The following is a 21,038-nucleotide window of genomic DNA, read 5'->3' as shown; positions in this document are numbered from 1 at the left end:
AGAGAATTGAACGTTAAGTTCTGAAAATATCAGAGCCCATTATTATCACATGAAACTTGCTGCACGGGTATGTGAAGCAGGTTGCCATGTAAAATGAATTTTTTACCAAAGGGACCTTCCTTGGCTCTTGTCTCCTTCAATGTTTTTAACGGACACATTGAAGGCTTGTTTTTCCAATCTGCAATCTCAAAGCTGGGAGGCATAGCTAACATGTCAGATGGCCAAATCAGCATCATCGAGCATGTGAACTCGCCTGAAGATGGGTAGGCACTATAATCAAGTGGAATCTTAATAGTTGGGCACACATAAAATGCCATATTTGTGTTCCAAAAATCGACTATGTGAGCACATGATGAGACAGTGGTTTGACAGTAGATCAGGTGGAAAAGACCCGAAGCCGTTAGTTGGAGCGAGTCCCACGTGAACCAGTGGTGTAGTGAGGAAAGCGGGGTGTCAATCCCCCACCTCGATTCAGCACTGCTATCACCCCACCCTGAATGCTTTGTCCAGACGTGGTCGCCACACCAGGAAGACATGTGAAATCATGGTGAAGGGTCTGGAATCCACGAATGCCTGGGCATGAAATGAGATGCCCTGATGTCATTAGGAGCACCTTATCTCTAAAGGGCTATCAGGTGAAAGGGGGTGCCAGCCAGTTCTGTGTAGCCTGGAAAGGCAGTTAGGGCCTGTCATTGATGAGCAGGAGTTACAGGGGAAGGTTGCAGCTGAATGTTATACAGCTCCTCTATAAAGAAAATTGGGCACCTGGGGGCCCAAGGGGATAGGAGAAAGTTTTCCCTTGATAACCACAAGGTCAAACTCAAAGACCACCTGCTTGCCAGAAGACTTCTGTCTAAGGACTGTGTGCCTTGGGGGAGGGTGGGAGCAAAGAAGGGCATAGGGTCCGGTTCCAAATCCTGGTTGCTCCTCAGGATTGCCAGTGTTGCTTGTTTAGAAAATACAGATTCCAGCTTCACATCGGATCTACTGAATCAAAATCTTCAACTGTGGGGTTGGAGAATCTACTATTCTTTTGAAGCTCACCAGGCAGACTATTCTAGATTGAGAGACTAGACATAATTAACAAAATATAATATAGGAGCCTTGAATGAAGCCTGGATGTTTCAAAAAAGTATAAAAAACATTTGGGGAACATGCAGGCAAATTCTAATTGAGCTTGTTTATTAGACGATATCAAATTCTTGATAATTTTCTTAGATGTGATAATAGTTACTTTGGAAATAGGGGAATGTCTTTTTTCTTAGGTATTCAGGCTGAAGTATGAAAAAGTGAAGTGCTGTGCACTATTCACAATAGCCAAGACATGGAAACAACCTAAATGTCCATCGACAGATGAATGGATAAAGAGGATGTGGTGCATATAGACAATGAAATATTACTCAGCCATAAAAAAAGAATGAAATAATGCCATTTGCAGCAACACGGATGGACCTAGAGATGATCATAGTAAGTGAAGTAAGACAGACAAAGACAAACATCACATGATATTACTTATATGTGGAATCTAAAATATGATACAAATGAACCTACCTATGAAACAGACTCACACACACAGAGAACAGACTTGTAGTTGCCAAGGGGAAGGGGACTGGGGGAGGGATGGAGTGGGAGGTTGGGTTTAGCAGGTGTAAGCTATTATATATAGGATGGATAAATAACAAGGTCCTACTGTATAGAACAGAGAACTGTATTCAATATCCTCTGGTAAACCATAATGGAAAAGAATATTTTAAAAAAGAATGTATATATGTATAACAGAATCACTTTCCTTACAGCAGAAATTAACATTGTAAGTCAACTATACTTCAATTTTAAAAAATAAAGTAAAAAAATAGCAAAGGACTTCCCTGGTGGTACAGTGGTTAAGAATCCGCCTGCCAATGCAGGGGACACGGGTTCGAGCCCTGGTCCGGGAAGGCCCCACATGCCGTGGAGCAACTAAGCCCGTGTGCCACAACTACTGAGCCTGCGCTCTAGAGCCCGTGCTCCGCAACAAGAGAAGCCACCGCAGCGAGAAGCCCGCACATTGCAATGAATAGTAGCCCCAACTTGCTACAACTAGAGAAAGCCCACATGTAGCAACAAAGACCCAACGCAGCCAAAAAGAAAAAAAGAAAAAAGAAAAAAAAAACAGAAAAAAAAAAGTGAAGTGCTGTGTCTACAACTTACATTTTTTAGACAATGAGTTACTTTTAAATGGTTCAAGACAAGAACGCAAAAGAGACACAGTATGGAGGGACAGGGCACTCGTTGCACTTTCAACTTTTCTGAAAGCTTGAAATTATTCAAAATAAAATTGGGGGGCAAAATTAAACTCTCTAGGCTTCTCTGACATGAGCCAAACATGAGGCGCACTGGAAGAGATGACCTGCTCCGGTCCCATCCAGCCTGAGAGCTTGGAGCCTGCCTACTGAGGCTCTGTGTTGGGATGAGGTCCCAGCGGTATGGCATTAGGCCACAGTGACCCCTAGAGGTGCTGTGCACTCAGGGTGGACCAGCCCTTGGCCGAATTGTCAAGTTCAGGAACATGGAAGAGAAGCCCATCCAAGCACCCCATCTCCCCTGCCCCAAATTATACAGAGTGCAGTGCATCCCACTCGGCCCTCTGATGACCTGAGGGTTGGTCCCTGAAGGTGGGGCTGGACTGGAAAAGCAGCACTGGATCCGCTGATAGACCGTCTCCATGACGACATCCAGAAAAGCAGGCCGGATGGAGAGGCTGGACATGGAGGTGGGCAAGAGCAGGGGTTCCATGGTCAATGTGAGGCCACCCCTGACCAGCTCCACCAGAATGAATTAGAGGCTCAAGGAGAAGAGTGAGGGCCCAGAAAGGGGAAGGGCACACAGGGTGGACGTGGTAGGGAGTTAGCAGGGAACAGAACAGTGGACCCTGGGGTCGGGGACAGGCCGCTGACGGGAAATTTGAGATTCATCTTGTTAATGCCAATGATATTTATGGACTCGTGATCAAGGCAGGGAACACAGGCGACATGGTAATACTCAGTCACTCCAAGAGCAGGGCTGCAGGCTGAGCCCAGCTCTGCAGGAAGCCATTCCCTCAAGATCAGACTCTGTATCTCCTGCTGGGCTCTATTCTAAGTCCTGAAGGAGGGAAGGAGGTTTTCAGTCATTTGAAGATGGAGGCACAAGGGCAGAAACACTAGCAGGTATTTAAGGGGCTAGCACACCCATCCTACCTTTGCCACTTGTGTAAGGTTCCCCTTTGCTGCATACGATATTGGTGAAATAGTCTCAATCCGTAGACCAAAGAGCCTGAAGTCTCGAAATAAAGATGTTACTGCAGGTGGAGAGAGGTTAGGGAGTGAGTCCCTCACCCCCAGAGGGGGGTCCCAGCAGCAGAGCCTGGGTCCTTCTCCCTCGGCAGCCTCCCTCAGACCAGGGGCTCCCTGAGCATAAACAGAGTGGAAGGCAGAGTCCCAGGTGCAGCCTGAGACCACGGCAGGATCCGGAGAGGGCCCGGCTGGATGGTGATTGGCTCAGGTCAGTAATAAGGTGCTTCTTTGACCAGAGGGACACACCTGATGCTGGGGGGAGGCCTAGGGCTCTGCTGCATCTGAGTCCAAGTACTCAACAGTCCCACGGGGATGGCAGAAGTGATCTGATCCAGAGGAAAATCCTGAACTCTACCCAGTGTTTACATTTCAAAGTTTGTTTTGGAGGGACTCTTAGAGGAAGTGTTGAGACAACAATTCAAGCATCACTTGTCGTATATCAACAAAACTTTTACATATAAAAATGAGGACTGGGAGACTGCTTTTTTAATTATGAGTAGTTATCTCTTCTTTTCACAATGACCAGGTAACATTTTTCATAGGAACTAAAAACATGTTAAGACACTTTAATTTATTGACCTAAAAATCAAGATTCTCTACCATTGAGGTGGTGACACAGGAGTGAGAACAGCATGGGAATAACCCCAGGGCTGCTGGAAATTCAGGTCAGAGGAGAATGTAGTGACAGGCCCCGGGGACAGCGGATGGGGGCTTGCCTCTTGAGATGGGCGGTAGGACCTCTCCCACAGAGCCGCCCTCGGGCTCCTGGAAAAAACCCCAGACCCCACTGTCACCTCTCCAACAAGGAGAGAAAGTAACAGATTTTTTGGTCACAATGACATTCTGGCTCTTTCTTCCTGAGAAGAAAAAGACTGGCACAAGCTAATGGGGAACTGTGGGATAAAACAGGCAGGTATTAATTGGGCTGCAGTGTTCTGACCCTCCAACTTCTTTCTTTTTTACCCAAATAAAGCAGAATAATGTCAATCATTATCATCTTACCTTTATCTTAAAGCCTTGGCATGTCTGTTAGAGACAAACACAAGGCACCATGAAAACTGTTCTAGTAACAGCACTTGGAAAGACAGCAGTGATAGGACACAGTCAGACAAGTTCCTGTGTCCTATTTTAAGATATTTTACTGCCTACACTTATGACAGCCCATGAAAGGATTCCACATAAACCTAAATCTAGAGATCTGGCTCAGAAAACAGCCACTGTTTTCCCCAGAGGTAACTGTTTTTGGGTCTTTGGGCCAACCACCAGCCCTATGTATGCCATCCAGGTAGGCACGCTGGCACACAGGTGAGTGGGCCACAAGCTGGTGAATCTGTGGGCACAGACCCTTCTAAGGTTCCTCAATCTCTAGAACAAAAAGCCCATCTGGAAAGCAGGGAACACATCGATTTGGCACCAGCCAGGCACTAGAAGAATTGCATTTCTGAAGGCAAATAGGGACTCTGATAAACCCCCCAAAGCACTGACCTTTAACCTTCAAATACCTGTGACTGTTTCTTCCCAAAGAACTAAGGAGGGTTCAAGTCAGAGGACATTAAAGTCCCTTTGGCTTGATGGCAGACAAGGAACCAGACCCCTCTTACCAAGCAGGCCCCAGGATCACAGACACCCCTTACATCACTCAGGACATATGTCTTTCTGAGTCAAAAGCCTCTGTGTCGGGGAAGATTTTAATGTACCCCATGTTGTGTGCCCATTCCTTGTGGATTACTTCTTTGGGAAGATGAACCTTGGGAAAAATACTTCAGCTCTCTAAGCCTCAATCTCCTCTTGGGTAAAATGAGGATAGTGGTATTTCCCTCAGGGGGTAGTTGTAGGATAATACATGTAAAGCACTGAGCTTAGTATATAGAACATACTAAGTGAGCAGAAAATGTAGTTGACAGAAGAGGAGGAACAGCAGGCCCATGAGGGGAGGAACAAGAAACAAATATATGACACACATGGTAAGGACAATGCATAGGGGATATCCAAAAGCCATCTCTAAGACCAGTTCAAGTCCCAGGGAAAGAACACGTACAATATTGGGTTCCACGAAGGCTGAGCAGATACATCAAAGACACTGTATGATTTGGAGGCAGAAAATATAATGCCTTCACATACAATACATCCAGAGGGACACACACACAGAGTCATCCTACAGACACAGCCCTCCTGTTAACTTGACACAAGTTAACAGTTTCCTTAGTTTCCCACGTCAAATAAAATACCAGCCAAAACATTTGACATCTTTGATCTTTGGGGGAGAAATTTAGTCTGAAATTTAGGAGTCCATCATTTTAAAGCAGAGCCACTAAAACATAGTACCCCAAAGAGGCTGCACCTGCTTCATTACAGACAACGTCACACTTCTGAGAGGTGAACTACGAGGGCTTTCTTTCCAGGACTCCTGACTGCTCTGAGCTTTGAGTTCTTCCAGCTTCTTCTTGCAGTGAGTCATGAAGTCCTCACTGGGTTCAATGCCTGCGTTCCGCAAATTTTCCATGAAAGGATTTTCCAGTCTGAGTACCGATTGGGCTCCCTGAATCTTTCTTGTGCTCAGAGTGAACTTCCTGAAATCCAGGAGCTTACAGGTGTCCACCAAGCAGATGTTCATGATGTCACTATTTCCATCCAGATGAGGGAAAAACACTAGTCCTGACAACTTCTCCAGGTCCTGCAGGCTCACCTGGAGCTCACTTAATTGGGGCTGGAAGCCAATGGCCTTGCTGGGCACCACGAAGCCCCTAGTGCCAGGGGCTCAGTGGACCCCGGGCTTCTGCGCGCCAGGATCACCTTGCAGAGGTGGGAGGGCACCGCCACATTGTCCTCGCCAATCACCTAAAAACAAAGCAGCCATATTTGCGATGCTAATTTGCACTAGCAGGTCCCAAATTTTTCCTGAAAAGACTTTTAGATGCATTTCTGAAAACGTACTTACAAACTACCCTACCCCACCCCACCCCCAATGGATTTAAATTCAGCTGCCAAAGGTAATAATAAACCAAAACACAGACTCACAGAGAAGATGAGCATTTAACAGGTAGATTCTGATTGTCTTTAAAGTAACACCACCCCAAAGAGCAAGGGTCCCATTCTCTGCTCTGTTTGTAGGACAAAGGAATGCCAGGAGTGGGTCCTGGGTTTTTTAATGGACAAGAAAAGCTGTTGCTTTTTCCTTGTCTCATAATCAGAACTTTTGGGGCTCCTAACATTCAAAGGTCAAAACGGCCAGCTTGGGGAACTCCCAGCTCTAGAAATAAAAATATGGCCTTGGTTTATCAAATTCACTAGGGAGCTAAACAAACAGCCTTTCAAGAAGCAGCCAAGCACACCACATCAGTATTACCATCTCCAGTATCACCTAGACTGTGGCTCATTTTTAAAATTACATTAGGTAAATGTAAATGCTGTTTGCTCAGAGTTCCGCACACTCTTGGGTCTGCTATCAAACACAGAACCCCTGAATGTGTCATCAGATCAAACACTTTGGAAAGGTATCCACACAACGAAAAAGCCAGAGCCAGGGTCAGGCCTGAAAACAACTTGGTTGCCTGTGGAGGTTGGCTGTAATAATGAAATAACACTGTTATGAAACCTTTTCAAATTTCCTTCCAATTGGCTTAGAAGCCATTATCTGCTTTCTGAAAAAGAAAAAAATGAACGTCCATTTCCTTAATGGTCTCCAATAAAATGACACAATCCAGCTACTATATGCTTGTGGTACTACTGCTCCTCCCGGGCCGGCCCTTCCTTGGCAAGAGGCCTTCCTTCCAGGCCAAACCCACTTGCTGTGGGAGGCCCCGCTGGGAGCCCAGATAAGGCAGAGGGATGAGAGCTACAGAGGATTCTTTTCTGCTTTTCCCAAGCTCCTACCCACACGGCGCACAGCCTAACAACTCCGAGGCCATCTGCTGCCTAACACGCAGGGAAGTCCCACCGCCAAGGCCAACTGCAGGGCTGCAGGGAAGACCCATCATTCCACAGGAATGGTCTCTATAACTGTCTTGGAAGTTAGTGAAAGTGGTTGGTCAGGGGGCAGTTTAGAGTAAGGTTTATGAAACTACACAACCCCCTCCAGCAAGTCATTTATGCAGCTGGGAAAATAAACATGCCCTTCAAGATAAAAAACATACTGAAAGGGTCACAACTAGCCCACAGATCACCAAGAGATATTAACTCAACACTGCAACTCAGAGGTCCTGTGCCCGGCACTGCTGGAAATAGCGAAAGGAATAAGCTTTAAAGTAAATTCATTTGGCGCTGCTCTCAAGAAGCTTCCCATCCAGGGGAAGAGTCAACACCCACAGTGTGGTGAGACGCCGATACAGAGCAGCAGCAGCAGCGCTGAGTGGGTGGGTGCAGGGGAAGTCAGGGACCAGAGCTGAAGGTGTGGCTGCAGCTGAGCCATAGTTTACAAGGTGGGGGAGAAGTTTAAATGGGCTTCAGGTGGTCCAGTCACTAACTAGCTGGGGAGCCAACAGTTAAGCAAATCCTTGGTGCCACCTGGTGGACATCTTCCCTCACTGCAGCACAGATCTCAGACTCCCAAGTATCTGGAGCCTTAGGAGACCAGTCACTTGATTATATTCTCTCCTCACCGACTCCTTGTCTACAAACAAATGACAACTCTCAAAAAAATTAACCAGTCATGCCCATGTGCTGCCAAACAGGGCTTCTAATCAGGTGCATTAAATTCCAGCCAAAAGTAAAGAAGCTTGACATTTTAAGATCCATGGATTTACCACATGGAAATCTACCATTTCTATTAGATTTTCAAAAACTCTCACATAGCTAGAGGACCTCTAATACTACCTTTGAGAAACCTCATGAACACAGAAGTTCTACTAAGAACCACAAAGTGCGACTCTTTCACCCATGACTTACAATATTTCAACAAAGAGGAGATAAAATACTAGTCCCAGAAATAAAGAGAAAAAGGAAAACTTAGCCAACTCACTATCTTCTCTGATTCAGTCCACTTTGCTCTCAGGAAGTAAAAATATTTAACCTATCTAATATAGGAACCAGTCCTATTTGGAAATTCAGAAAACTTATTTCTTCCCTGATTTTAAAACTTAAAAAAAAAACCCTGAAATATCTTAGAGCTATCTTCTCTGTAGACAACTCAACCTACATAATAAATTCTTCCCACTTTTGGGAAAACTGGAAATGTTTCTAGAAACTAGGGTACTGAAGCAGAATGGTTCAGCAGATTGAAACCCCAGAGACCTGGGGCTTTAGCATGAAGTTGCAAGTCACGACCATTGGTATCTTCTTTTTTCATTCATAAAATGAGTAATAACAATCCCCAAGCTGTCTATCTCATAGAATAGTTCCGAAGATATAAAGACAGGTTAGTTTAAAAAAAATATTTTGAAATCTGCAAGGCCTATGTAAAAAGCTATTTTTGCAGCAGATGTCATTCAAAAGACAGGAATGCAATTGCATTTGGTACAAAAGGTGGTTCTGCAGAGGGATAGTGGGGAAACATGGGATCAAGCAAGATTAGACCAGTTCAAGGTGGACAATAGGGTTTCAGGAGAAGAAAACAGGTTGGACACAAATGATGCTCTAAACAAAGGACTCGAGGGCTTAACGTGAACCAAGTCTTTAGTATCAGTAAATCATCAATAATCCTTTTCATATAACACTTAGGTATAAAAATGCTTTACAAAGGAAATCTTTGTTGCTGTTAAATTACCAGAAAGCACTGAACTCTTGTCAAGGCTGTAACAAAAGCTGGAAATCAACTGGGAATCACTAGAAAATACAATATATATAATAATCATAAAGCTGGCACTCGTGACCTGAAATTAGTTTCTGTACGTGCTGGCCTGCGCTCGTTCCCTCCTATCCAAGAGACAGAGATGACAATTTGCTCTCCCATCCCACCCCCAACTCCACACACACAGAGCTGGGCCTTCATGCTGACTCAGTGCCAGCAGAGACTGGTCGCAAACAACACCCAGGCTAAGCCTGCCCTCTGTCATGTCATATCTGCAGCAACTGTGCCTTAAGTGAAATAGCAAGCAGCATCATGAGGAAAAAATATGTACCTGCAAGACTCAGATAGATAGATAGATATTTGGTTACATTCCCCTGGTAAGACAAAAAAAAGAAATTCTAAAAATAAAACTGCTGGACACATCAAGAGATAAAGCCCTTAAAATAAAGTCATGCCAATCAAGTGAAAGAAAGATACCATGACAGTGTGATAAATAGAGAGGAACCAGAAGTGAGGAAATCACAGGGGTGGGGAGTCAACAAGGGTGTGGCAGCCCCGTGTGCTACCGGTAAAGCCTCTGTGGGAGCTCAAACCCTGGGAGATGGTGCTTCTCAGACGGGGCACCCACCCGGCGCAGAGGTGGGAGATGCCAGGCCAGTGAAATAAGCACATTTTCCCAAATTGTCAATTCCACTGGGTGATTTAGGATGGGGGTAAAGAAATATTTAACCAGTAAAAGAAGTAATTTCAATTAAAACAGATATGAAAATGAAGATTGCCTAAAGATAAAAGAGGAGATTTCAAAAAAAATTCCCGATCACTTCAGCTGATGTCTCAAGATCCCTGGAGACATATTTTCAATTTCCTCCCCCTCCAGGAACTGTGGAAGTTTGGAAAATAATGCTGTAGAAGGAAAACCCAGACTGTTAAGTACTTCTAACATCACCACCACCACCACTACTGAGCTGTCAAATCTGAAGCTCACTTTCCTGCCAGGTCAATTATAATGTTCAGGCCAGGATCTTCAGGTATGTTTCACTTGTCTTGATTCAGTCTTTTCTAGAAATAGGCACATGGATGACCTAAGCTATAATAAAGGGGGTGATTCTGATTAGAGCTGTCAGATGACTCACTCTGATAAAATCATTGCTACCAATCTTCCCTCAGGCTCACATTTACTCAAGTCCTATGATGCTGTGATTCTTTCCTACATATTCTAGCAGACGTTTCTGCCTGGCTATAACGAATCTTCCTCTTGGCCCATTTTCTGTTCTTATTTTTGCAGGCTAGCAAATATCACTTGTAACTGCTCTCCATCCACACCATGTTTTACCTCCTGGCCTTAAGCTTCTATATGTGAAGAGCACAGCAATCCTTTCACTGTAGACTTATGAGATCTTAAAAAACAATACTATGAATGACTGGCAATTCTCATACAAGTAGAGAGACGCACCTTTGGAGTTCCCCCTTGACAATTACTAGCAATGTGACTTGGACATGACCCCTCAAAACCTCAATTTCCTTGCCTATAAAAGAAGATAACCACTGCTTGTTTGTAAGAGCCGTTTGTGAGGACTGACTGGGATGGCGTGAACAAAGCTACCTACACACCGGGTGGTATATATGGCCCTCGATAAACACCAGCTCATCCGCTTCACTTCCTCCAAAGTAGACACATATATGCTTCATTACCTAGATAGAAAAGTAAATAAATACCTCGCTTTTATTAGGTATATTCTCCTAGAATAAGGTTCAGAGTACAGTCATAAACAAGAAATAAATATTAAATGGCTGGATTTAAGAAAACAAAACACGAACACTTCTCAGGCATTCTGAATTGCCACACATAATTGTAAGACATTCCCTGGGAAACAGGAATTCATGATTCAAATACGTATTTATCCCTTGAGAGGAACAGACCCACCTCGAGGGCTGGGCAATGCTGTGTCCCCTTTCTCAGCATCACTAAAGGACATGGTTTTATCCACAATGATTTTATTATGAATTGCTAGAAAATAACTGGAACTTTTAGCTGGGCATTAAAGGTTTCTACCACTTGGTGCAAATCTTCCCTTTTTTCTTCTTTTTTTTTCAAAACAACTTTTTATTGAAGTATAGTTGATTTATAATGTTGTATTTGTTTCAGGTACAGCAAAGTTATTCAGTTTTATACACACACACATATACATTCTTTTTCAGATTCTTTTGCATTATAGTTATTACAGGATATTTAATATAGTTTCCTGTGCCATACAGTAGGTCCTTGTTGTTTATCCTTTCCTTTTATGTTTGTCTCCTTCCCTATACAAGTGCTCTAATCCAACTGTCTGGGACTTACTGTTTCTCAGCACACATCCTACCTTTTCCTACCTCTTCCCCTTGCCTACCTTTGTCTCCCATGTCTATTTTCCTTAACCAAATTTGCCCAAGTTTATATGTGTATATATTTGTATGCACACATATAATATTTCTGGCTCAACTAAATTCTTAAAATGGCAAGCTCTGAGACAATTTTTCCAATTTAATTTATTAAAGGGTCATATTTTGCTTTCATGCTAATAGACATACTAAAGATTTTTAAATTTAAAATTCCACCTGAAATCAAGTTTCATCTGAAAAATGATGCCAAATCTAACAAAAGATATAATAGAAATTGTTAGTGAAAAACATAAATATGTATATAAAAGTAGATGCCACTTTGATATGCTTCCCAGAAAGATGAAAAACTACATACCCATCCAGGGATATAGATTCCTATCAACATCCAACTTTACATACACATACATAACACACAGGGCAATCTGCTTCCCTTATGACCAGGGTCTATAAATCTCCTTCTCAAAAAGCATAGGAATATTGAAGATGGAGAAAAAAGGCCTTCCCAACAGTACGCCACTAAAGGCAAAATAATTCATATACTATGTTCTTTGGGGCTCTCTCCACCCACTAAAAAAGTCTAAAAATAAATGTGGTGAACACACATGACAAGCCAAACACCAGACCGAGTACTCGAGAATCAACTTGCCCAGATCTTGGTTTCTAAATACCAATCCCCATTAAAACGATCCAAGAGAAATGGATGATTCCAGAGTTTGCCCAAGATGAGTCTGGAACATCCTGTTATGCCAGAAAGTAGGAAGTGCAGAGAAACTTAGTGGAAGCTGCAGCAATATTGCAGGTGTTCAGAGCTTCAGCAAAATCGGAGTACAAGTTACTAAGTAAAAGAACTGATAAAAGTTGCTGACACCAAAGAAATTAAGAGAGAGAGATGACTCTCAGGATGTGAAATAGAGGAAGAAGGGAGAAAGTAATCAAGAATGTAGTTTGAAGCATGTCATTTATAATTCCATATACATTCCTCCCACATGAGAGATACTTAAAGATTTGTTGAATTAAAGATTTGCCAATGTGAGCATGAATAGGTCCTATCAATTAATATAGACATGGAAAACTAACGTTATAGGTTCAGAGGCCCAGAATCTGAAAGAAAAGACCAAAGACCAATAATGCTTTAAAATAAAAACAAGAAAACAAGACCATTACTCAAAGTATGCTCTTCAGGAAGGTGATCTTGACTGCCCTCATACATTCATCATTATGACACTAGTTAGGGTAAGAAGAGCTGACAGGTCTCTTTTGAAACTCTCTTCAAGGCTACTTGAGCATGCCTGAATATCATTCACTGATAAACTATTTAGGAGAAACAAGGTTAAGTCTTTTTAGTGGTTAGTTTTATATATTCCAGTGTAATAAGAATTCTGTTATAGAAAAGATATACTAAAAGGTATGTATGTATATATTTGTTTCATTCTGAATTAATTGCAAATTTAAAATGTGTAAGGATGGCATATGGAACACCTGCACACCCTTCATCCAAGTTCATCAACTCAACATTTTTCCCAATTTATCACTCTTTTCCTCTCTCTATATATATTTTTTCCCTAAACCTTTTGAAAATAAGTCATAGACACATCCTTAAGGATGTATTTCCTAAGCACAGAGACATTCACTTACATAATCACAGTCCAATGATCAAAATCAGGAAATTTAACATTGATAAAATATAATTATCTAATCTACAGACCTCAAATGTTACCAATTGTCCTAATAAAGTCTTATTTAGCAACTTTTGTTTTTCTGATGTAGGATCTGATCTAAGATAACACAGTGCAATTTGTTTTTTTGTTTTTTTTTTTTTGTACGCGGGCCTCTCACTGCTGTGGCCTCCCCCGCTGCAGAGCACAGGGTCCGGACGCGCATGCCCAGCAGCCATGGCTCACGGGCCCAGCCGCTCCGCGGCATGTGGGATCCTCCCGGACCGGGGCACGAACCCGCGTCCCCTGCATCAGCAGGCGGACTCCCAACCACTGCGCCACCAGGGAAGCCCTGCAATTTGTTTTCATGCATTTTCATCTTTAGTTTTTAGTCTCCATTAATCTGGAACAGTTTATTTCTCAGGCTTTATCTTTGACACTAACATTTTTGAAGAATATAAGTCAGCTATTTCATGTAATGTCCCTCAGTTGGGGTTTGCCTGATACTCCTGCATGATGAGACTCAACATTATGCATTTTGTGCAGAAATATAACAGAAGTGATACTGTATCCTTCTTAGCGCATCATACCAGGAAGTAGAGTTTATCAGCAAGTCCCATACATGCAATATTAACTTTGATCACTCAGTTAAGGGGGAGTTTCTTTACTGTGAAGTTATCATTTCTTGCTTTGTTATCAATAAGTAATTTGCAGTGGGATTCTTTTAGACTATATACATGTCCTATTCCTCATAAAACTTCCACTCTCTAGTTTTAACATCCACTGATGATTGTCTGAAACACTTACTACCGTGACGGCTGTGAAATGATTTTTCTCTTTCATTCTTACAAACTTATTAGTTGACAGTCCATGGTACACAGAAGCTTCTCCTTACACCCACTTGTTTACTTATGTATTAAAATATGGATTCCTATTTATTAGTTCTATAATCCATTTTATTTTGATATCAAATAGTTCCCGACACGATAAGTTAGATCTCCATAAAGCGGACTCCTGTGTCCTTTTGACATGACCTCACCATTTGTTTGAGCACTTTCTTGCTTCCTGGCACAAAATGTTCCAGTTTGTACTTTCCCTGCACCATCCCTGGAATCAGCCATTTTTGCAAGTGCTGGGTTCTTTCAGCAGGAGATGTTTTTTCTAGAAACGAAGATCTGGTCTCAAGGTACATTGCTAACAGCATATCACTGCTTCTAGGCCCTTTCAGCAGATAGATAATACAAATTATATCCAATTTAAGAAAAACAACTTTCCACGACAGCATTTGGCCAAAGCACATTTTTTTTAAATGGTAATTGGATTCTGCATTTTACATGAGGTTATTCTTTTAGCCTGCCGATTGCTTATACAAGTTTTTTTTTTTTTTTAAGGGCTACAAATGCTTGGCTTTTTATTTATTTATTTATTTATTTATTTATTTATTTATTTATTTAGGCTGTGTTGGGTTTTCATTTCTGTGCGAGGGCTTTCTCTAGTTGGGGCAAGGGGGGGCCACTCTTCATTGTGGTGCACAGGCCTCTCACTATCGCGGCCTCTCATTGCGGAGCACAGGCTCCAGACGCGCAGGCTCAGTAGTTGTGGCTCACGGGCCTAGTTGCACCGCGGCATGTGGGATCTTCCCAGACCAGGGCTCGAACCAATGTCGCCTGCATTAGCAGGCAGATTCTCAACCACTGCGCCACCAGGGAAGCCCCAAAACACATTTAAGAGAAATACTCACACACACACACACACACACACACAAAAAGCTGTTTCATGAAATGCCCTTAATTACTGGTTAATTTTCCCTTTTAAACTTTGTATACATTTTTCTTTTACTACACGGTAAGCTAGTCATACAAATCTTTCAATTTTATGAAAACACAGCACTCACAAAACTGTAATTTGATTACTTAAGGTGTAGAAGTAAAAGCTGGGAGAACCTATTTTCCAAAGGTAAGAGTAAAGAGGATTTACCAGAGCTCAAGAATAATTAGTATTTGAAAAATAAGAGAATATAGAGAGCTTTAAGCCATTTTTTCTTCTAATATTACAAAAAAATATGAAAATTAGTAAGTTGATGAGAGGAGAGAGATTACTCTGCTTGGAATACTAACTCTGTTGCCACTCCTTCACTCCCACAAGAACCCCTGGCATACTCTGAGGGTGTGAGCACCTGTGTGAACACTTGGAGACTTACACATCACTGCTCATCAGAGCCATATGGGCAGATAATAAGCCAGTCAAGTGGGACAGAATATACCCTAAAATTCTTTTCATTTTCCTAACTCTGTTTCCGGGATCATTCAATTTTATCACAGACTCCCTTAAGTAATCATGTAACCTAAGCAGCGTTTACTAAACATCTACTTGGTGTTCCCCCCAAACACACCTCCTCTTTGACTTTCCAGGAAGTCCTTCAAGCCCTCTCTTTTTACTGACTGTATCACCTTTCTTCCTCCTCACCCCACTTCATTCCCGACCCTCTGTAGATCTCACAGTACATCCATTCAGCCACCCTCCTGGCAGAATCCTTAATCTTAGACATCAACAGGAGCTGTCTACAGCCCTCACAGCATTAATTACAGTCTCTTATATCTTCAATCTCCCTTTCCTTCAGTCCATAAAGTTCTCAAATATCTTGCACATAAAAAACTTCACCTTAAAAAAAAAAACAATCCAAGCGTCTAAAAGAAAAGTTTTTCCTCCCATTTATTCAACTAACTGTAATCTGGATGTCTTCCCGAATTTTTCCCTCTTCCTCACCCAAAAAGTGAATTCATGGTTACTCTTTCTCTGTTTCTCCACATGGCCTTCTGCAGTCACGTCTCAGTTCACCTCCTTGCCTCAGACCTCTCATGCAAACACCAGCTTCCTCACCTACCACTCTACAGAGTGCTGCCAGAATACTCTTGACAAAACCCACTCCAGGGCTTCCCTGGTGGCGCAGTGGTTGGGAGTCTGCCTGCCGATGCAGGGGACACGGGTTCGAGCCCTGGTCCGGGAGGATCCCGCATGCCGCGGAGCAACTAGCCCCGTGAGCCACAATTACTGAGCCTGCGCGTCTGGAGCCTGTGCTCCGCAACGAGAGGCCGCGATAGTGAGAGGCCCGCGCACCGCGATGAGGAGTGGCCCCCACTTGCCGCAACTAGAGAAAGCCCTCGCACAGAAACTAAGAGCCAACACAGCCATAAAAAAAAAAAAAAAAAAAAAAGGCAAAATTCCTTAAAAAAAAAAAAAAAAAAAACCACTCCAAATCACGTCACCCGTGCTTAAAAAACCTATGATTTCTCAGTGTCTCAAAAGTAAAATCAAAGTCTTCATGGAGTACAAAGCCCTCTATTATCCGGCCCCTGTTCTACCTATTGTGGTAGAAGTCTTCAACCTCCTTCTGAGCCACCCATACTTTTTTGTACCATAAGCTCCATTCTTTTATTTTTCTTTCTTTCTTTTTTTTAAAATATTTTCTCTCTCCGTCTCTCTAACCTGCTTTATGGGGAAGTGCTTCACATCTAACTTTCAGTTTATTACTTCTTTTATCAACTATGTCTGATTTTAGGTGTACTCATCCATTGGGGATTTTATTCCAATGGAAATGTTCTGTTTCCAGAAGTTGTATTTGAATCTTTACCAAGTTGGCTTGGTTATTTGTGAGAATAAACTGTGCCTTGCTCATATATCCTATTTTCTCTTTTACAGCTTCAAGCATTTAATCCTACTTCTCTTTTTTTAACATCTTTATTGGAGTATAATTGCTTTACAATAAGCTCCACTCTTGATGAACGATACCTAAATCCCAGGACTCTGCTGTCAACCGTAAGCCGGGGCACCTGGCGTTAGGCTGGGGCACCTGACCTGAGGCCGGGCACTTGACTGTGGGCCAAGTAGCCCCGCCCCCGCCCCGCCCCGCCGCCCAGAACGGCGCGCGGGTCCTCAAGGACCCTGAACTCCTCGCTCCGCTTCTCTTGCCTCCACGGTCGCTCATTGTCCCAAAGCCTGAGAGGAGGGCGGCGCGACCCCCGCCCCCGCCCCCGCCCAAAGAGTCACTGCCACTGCGCTCGGGACAGACCCCGGCGGCCGAAACCCCGTCTGCCCTCCGGGCGGCGCGCCAGGTAAGTCGGTCCCGACCCTGCACCGCGTCCCCGGGCTGCTGCTCCAGGCGCACTGGGTTCGCTCAAAGTGGCTGCTACTGCAGCTTTTTAGGAAGAGCTGCACACAGCGTCTTAGTCCAGGAGAACTTTGGTCCCTCCTCTCGCCGGTGCCCTCCGCCCGGCTTGCTCGGGCCTCCCGGGGTGGGGAGGGGGCCGCACTGCGCGTCCCGATGGGAACTGGGGAGGGGAGGTGCAGAGTCCGGGCTGTAGTCGCAGCGCCCCTCATCCTGAAGGCGGGGAAGCGAGGTTGGGGGGGGGGCCTGTGCGGGGTCCCAAGACTGGACCCACTGCGGTCGGACTCAGCCTCTCAGCCTCCTAACATCCCCTCCCGCTCCTACAGTAGGTTCCAATAATATTTAATTGCGTCTTGCGGCGTTCTGACTTAAAACTCATCTGTAAGCTAGCAGGTCCCTTGATTCAGCCAAGTCCTTCTGCGCTCCTTCCTCTCTGAGATAAAGCACCAGGCGGGAGGGGACGAGGGTGGCCTCACCTAGAAAAGAGGTCGGGACCTGAGCTATCACAGACTCCCCGGGACACTTACGGCAGAAACACCCCTCTGTAGAGCACTTGATTGCACTTAGAGGGAGAGGAAGAACGAACACAGGCTGGAAGGTGCTCAAGGCCAAGCAAGCCCCTGGGCTGGGCGGTCAGGAGGAAGGGACGAGAGCTGTCGTTAGAGGGGATGGACGCAAGAGGGCTCAGGAGCACCGGCGGAGCCCAACTGCTTCTCCCAGGCTCTGAGATGGGGCGGGAGGTGGGGTTGGTGGAACCCCAAGGTGGTGCCCAGAGTGAAGGTGTTGGTTACTGGGCGGCTCTGACTCTCCTGTCCAAAATTGCCACGCCTCACAAAGGGGGCAGGGGTCTGACTTCAGCCTGCGAAGGGGGCGCTTCCAGCCTGGCAAGTGTCTGGCTCAGTGGCCAGACAGCCTAACAGGCTGTCTGCGGTTTCACTGCACTTTGTTTCTCAAGAAGCAGGACTCTGGACCCAGAAATACCTGTCTTGACTCTTGGGCTTACAGTTTTCAAGCTGCAGGGCTGCGTGGGTGTTAGCATCTGGAAAAGCGGGTTGGCGATCATGTCTCGGGAGCGTGTAAGAGTGCTGATATTTTAGTGGGCGGGCTGTGCTCATCCCTGTTCCCTTTCTTTCTCTCAAGAGTTCTTTAGAAACTTCCTTATTCCTTTTCCATCTGAGCATCTTCCTCCTGTCACCACACCCCTCCAGGGCAGTGCTGACCTAAAGCCAGTTCACCTGAATTAAGGTGGAGATGATTGATTTACAGCAAGGCCAAGTCACTAGACTTCAAGTCACCTGAATTAAAGCAGACTCAGGTGATTTCAGAGGCTGCGTGATTTAAAGTAGTGGGGTGAAATATCAAGGGGTGAGTGCCCTGGGAGACTTTGAGAGATATATATGCCCCTGTATAGGGCACTTCATTGAGCTTAGAGGGAGAGGAGGTAGGAAATCAGGCTGGCTGGTGCCCAAGGCCAGCAGAGGCAGGACTCCCTAGCCAGTGATACCTGGCTTGACTCCTGGGCTTGCAGTTTTCCAGCTCTAGGCCTGGATGGGTGTTGGCATGTTGAAAACGAGGCTGTTGGTAGTGAATGCAGAGCTTGTAAAAGCGCTGGTATTTTGTGGGTCGGGCTCTGCTCATCCCTGTGCCCTTTCTTTCTCTTGCTAGATCTCCCGAAACTTCCTTCTTCTCTTACCATCTGAGCCTCTTCCTCCTGTCCCCACACCCCTGTTTGTGGACCTGACTTAAAGCCAGGGCACCTGAATTGAGGGGGAGCTGATTGATTGAAAGCCAGGTCACATCAAGTCACTTTAAGGCCTAATTGGAATAAAGTAATGGGTGTTGTAGGGAGGGATGAGTGCCCTGGGAAACTTTGCGAGACAGTAGGACCCTAAGTGGGGCACTTCACTGTCCTTAGAGGGAGGGGAGAGAGGAAATCAGGCGGGCTGGTGCCCGAGGCCAGTGTAGCCCCCAGGGCAGGGCAGGGAGGCTGTTTGAAGAGCTGAGAGTTGTTGTTCCAGCAGACATCCGCCAGGCGGCGCCAGAGGACTGGTGCAACCCAGCTAAGGCTCCGTGGCTGGACCTCAGGGCCAGGAGACGGCTTTGGAGCAACTTCAAGGTCGCGGGCAGACATGAGGGCTTGGTTACCGAGTGGCTTTGACCCTCTGGCTCAAGTTGCCTCGCCTCAAATAGGGGACAGAGGTCTGCTTTCGGCATTTGATGGGGGCCCTTCCAGCCTGATCGGGTGGCCTAGTGGCTGGACAGCATGAAGGCTGTCTGCGGGCTGACTTCCCTTTATTTCTCCAGAGGCAGGACTCTGGACCCTGTAATACCTGGCTTGACTCCTGGGCTTGCAGTTTTCCGGCTCTAGGCCTGGGTGGCTGTAGGTACGTTGAAAACGTAGCTGATGGCCATGAATGCAGGGCTTGTAAAAGTGCTGGTATTTTTGTGGATCAGGCTCTGCTCATCTCTGTGGCCTTTTTTTCTCTTGCAAGTTCTCCTGAAACTTCCTTCTTTGCTTTCCATCTGAGCCTCTTCCTCCCATTTCCACACCCCTGTTTGGAGACCTTACCTAAAGACAGGTTACCCGAATTAAGGCGGAGCTGAATTAAGAGGAAGCCATCTATAGGTAGCTTCTATTGTATGCAAACAATTTTTTTTTCTGGCTGTGTTGGGTCTTCGTTGCTGCGCACAGGCTTTCTCTAGTTGAGGTGAGCGGGGGCAACTCTTCCTTGCAGTGCATGGGCTTCATTGCGGTGGCTTCTCTTGTTGCGGAGCATGGGCTCTAGGCTTGCGGGCTTCAGTAGTTGTGGCATGCTGGCACAGTAGTTGTGGCACACAGGCTTAGTTGCTCCACAGCATGTGGGATCTTCCCGGACCAGGGATCGAATCCATGTCCCCTGCGTTGGCAGGTGGATTCTTAACCACTGCGCCACCAGGGAAGTCCTGCAAACACTTTTTAAAAAAAAATCAATGATAGGGAAACAGAAGAAGAGAGAGAAAGATGAGTCCTAGTATCTATGTCCTCATGGTTATTATGAGACTCCTAGTGCCAAAATCCCAGGGTATTATGAAGATTAACTCCAATAATATCCATGAGATTTCCAAAACCATAACCTAATGTAAACACATAGTAGTAGATGCTCAATAATCGTTGCACTGATGACTATATACATGTTGTTTAACAAAAAGAGACTTACTCAGATGTTACAGCCTTTATTGCCTTCTGTAAACTTTAAAGTGCCAGCCAAACATGTGATCCTTCAAGATGTTGATGGTGGTCTTTCTTGGAACTGAGAAAAGGAGTATTTCCTGCCATATCAGTAAACAAAGGATGTCACAGTCATCAGCACTTGCAGCCCTCCAATGAGACCTGGTGAGCCCTGAGGGAACTCAGGAAGGAAAGAATACCTACCATCTAGCAGCCTTCAGACTGCAGCCACTCCTTACCGTGAGCCGTGAGGAAACTCAGAATGTGAAAATACAGGATACTGGCTTCAGATAGCTGAGGTGCATATCAAAGGAATGATTTCAGTGAGCCCAGACTCTTGCATCTTCCCATACATAGAAAAGCGCTAAATCCCTTAACTTGGGATATCTGGTTTTCTTGAATTAACAGTAATCCTTTTATGTTCCTGACTACCTGCCCTTTGTTGCAAAATGTCTATATAACCTGGCTCCCCACCTCGCCTCCTCGGAGCAATGTTCTCAGGGTTACTTGAGATGCTGCCTCCCGAGCTTGAAGCCCTAAAAATTCCCGCTGAATAAAACATAACTCGCAACTTTTAGGTTGTGAATAATTT

The 21,038-nt window shown here is 44.8% G+C and overlaps 1 long non-coding RNA gene across 1 annotated transcript; it reads right to left on the bottom strand.

The window, feature by feature from the left end:
* Nucleotides 1-3,049: 3,049 nt before the first annotated feature.
* LOC308623616 lies at nt 3,050-5,810 on the bottom strand. Its single transcript, XR_014016855.1, has 3 exons — nt 5,656-5,810; nt 3,219-3,319; nt 3,050-3,123 (listed from the first exon to the last, which is right to left on the bottom strand). It is a non-coding gene; the product is annotated as an uncharacterized lncRNA (long non-coding RNA).
* Between the last annotated feature and the right edge of the window lie 15,228 nt (nt 5,811-21,038).

The sequence above is a fragment of the Mesoplodon bidens genome, assembly GCF_964165515.1.
Source record: "Mesoplodon bidens genome assembly, chromosome: 10".
NCBI classification, from domain to species: Eukaryota; Metazoa; Chordata; class Mammalia; order Artiodactyla; family Ziphiidae; genus Mesoplodon; species Mesoplodon bidens.
The sequence above is the reverse complement of the archived record's forward strand: the minus strand, read 5'-3'. Positions and strand labels throughout refer to the sequence as shown.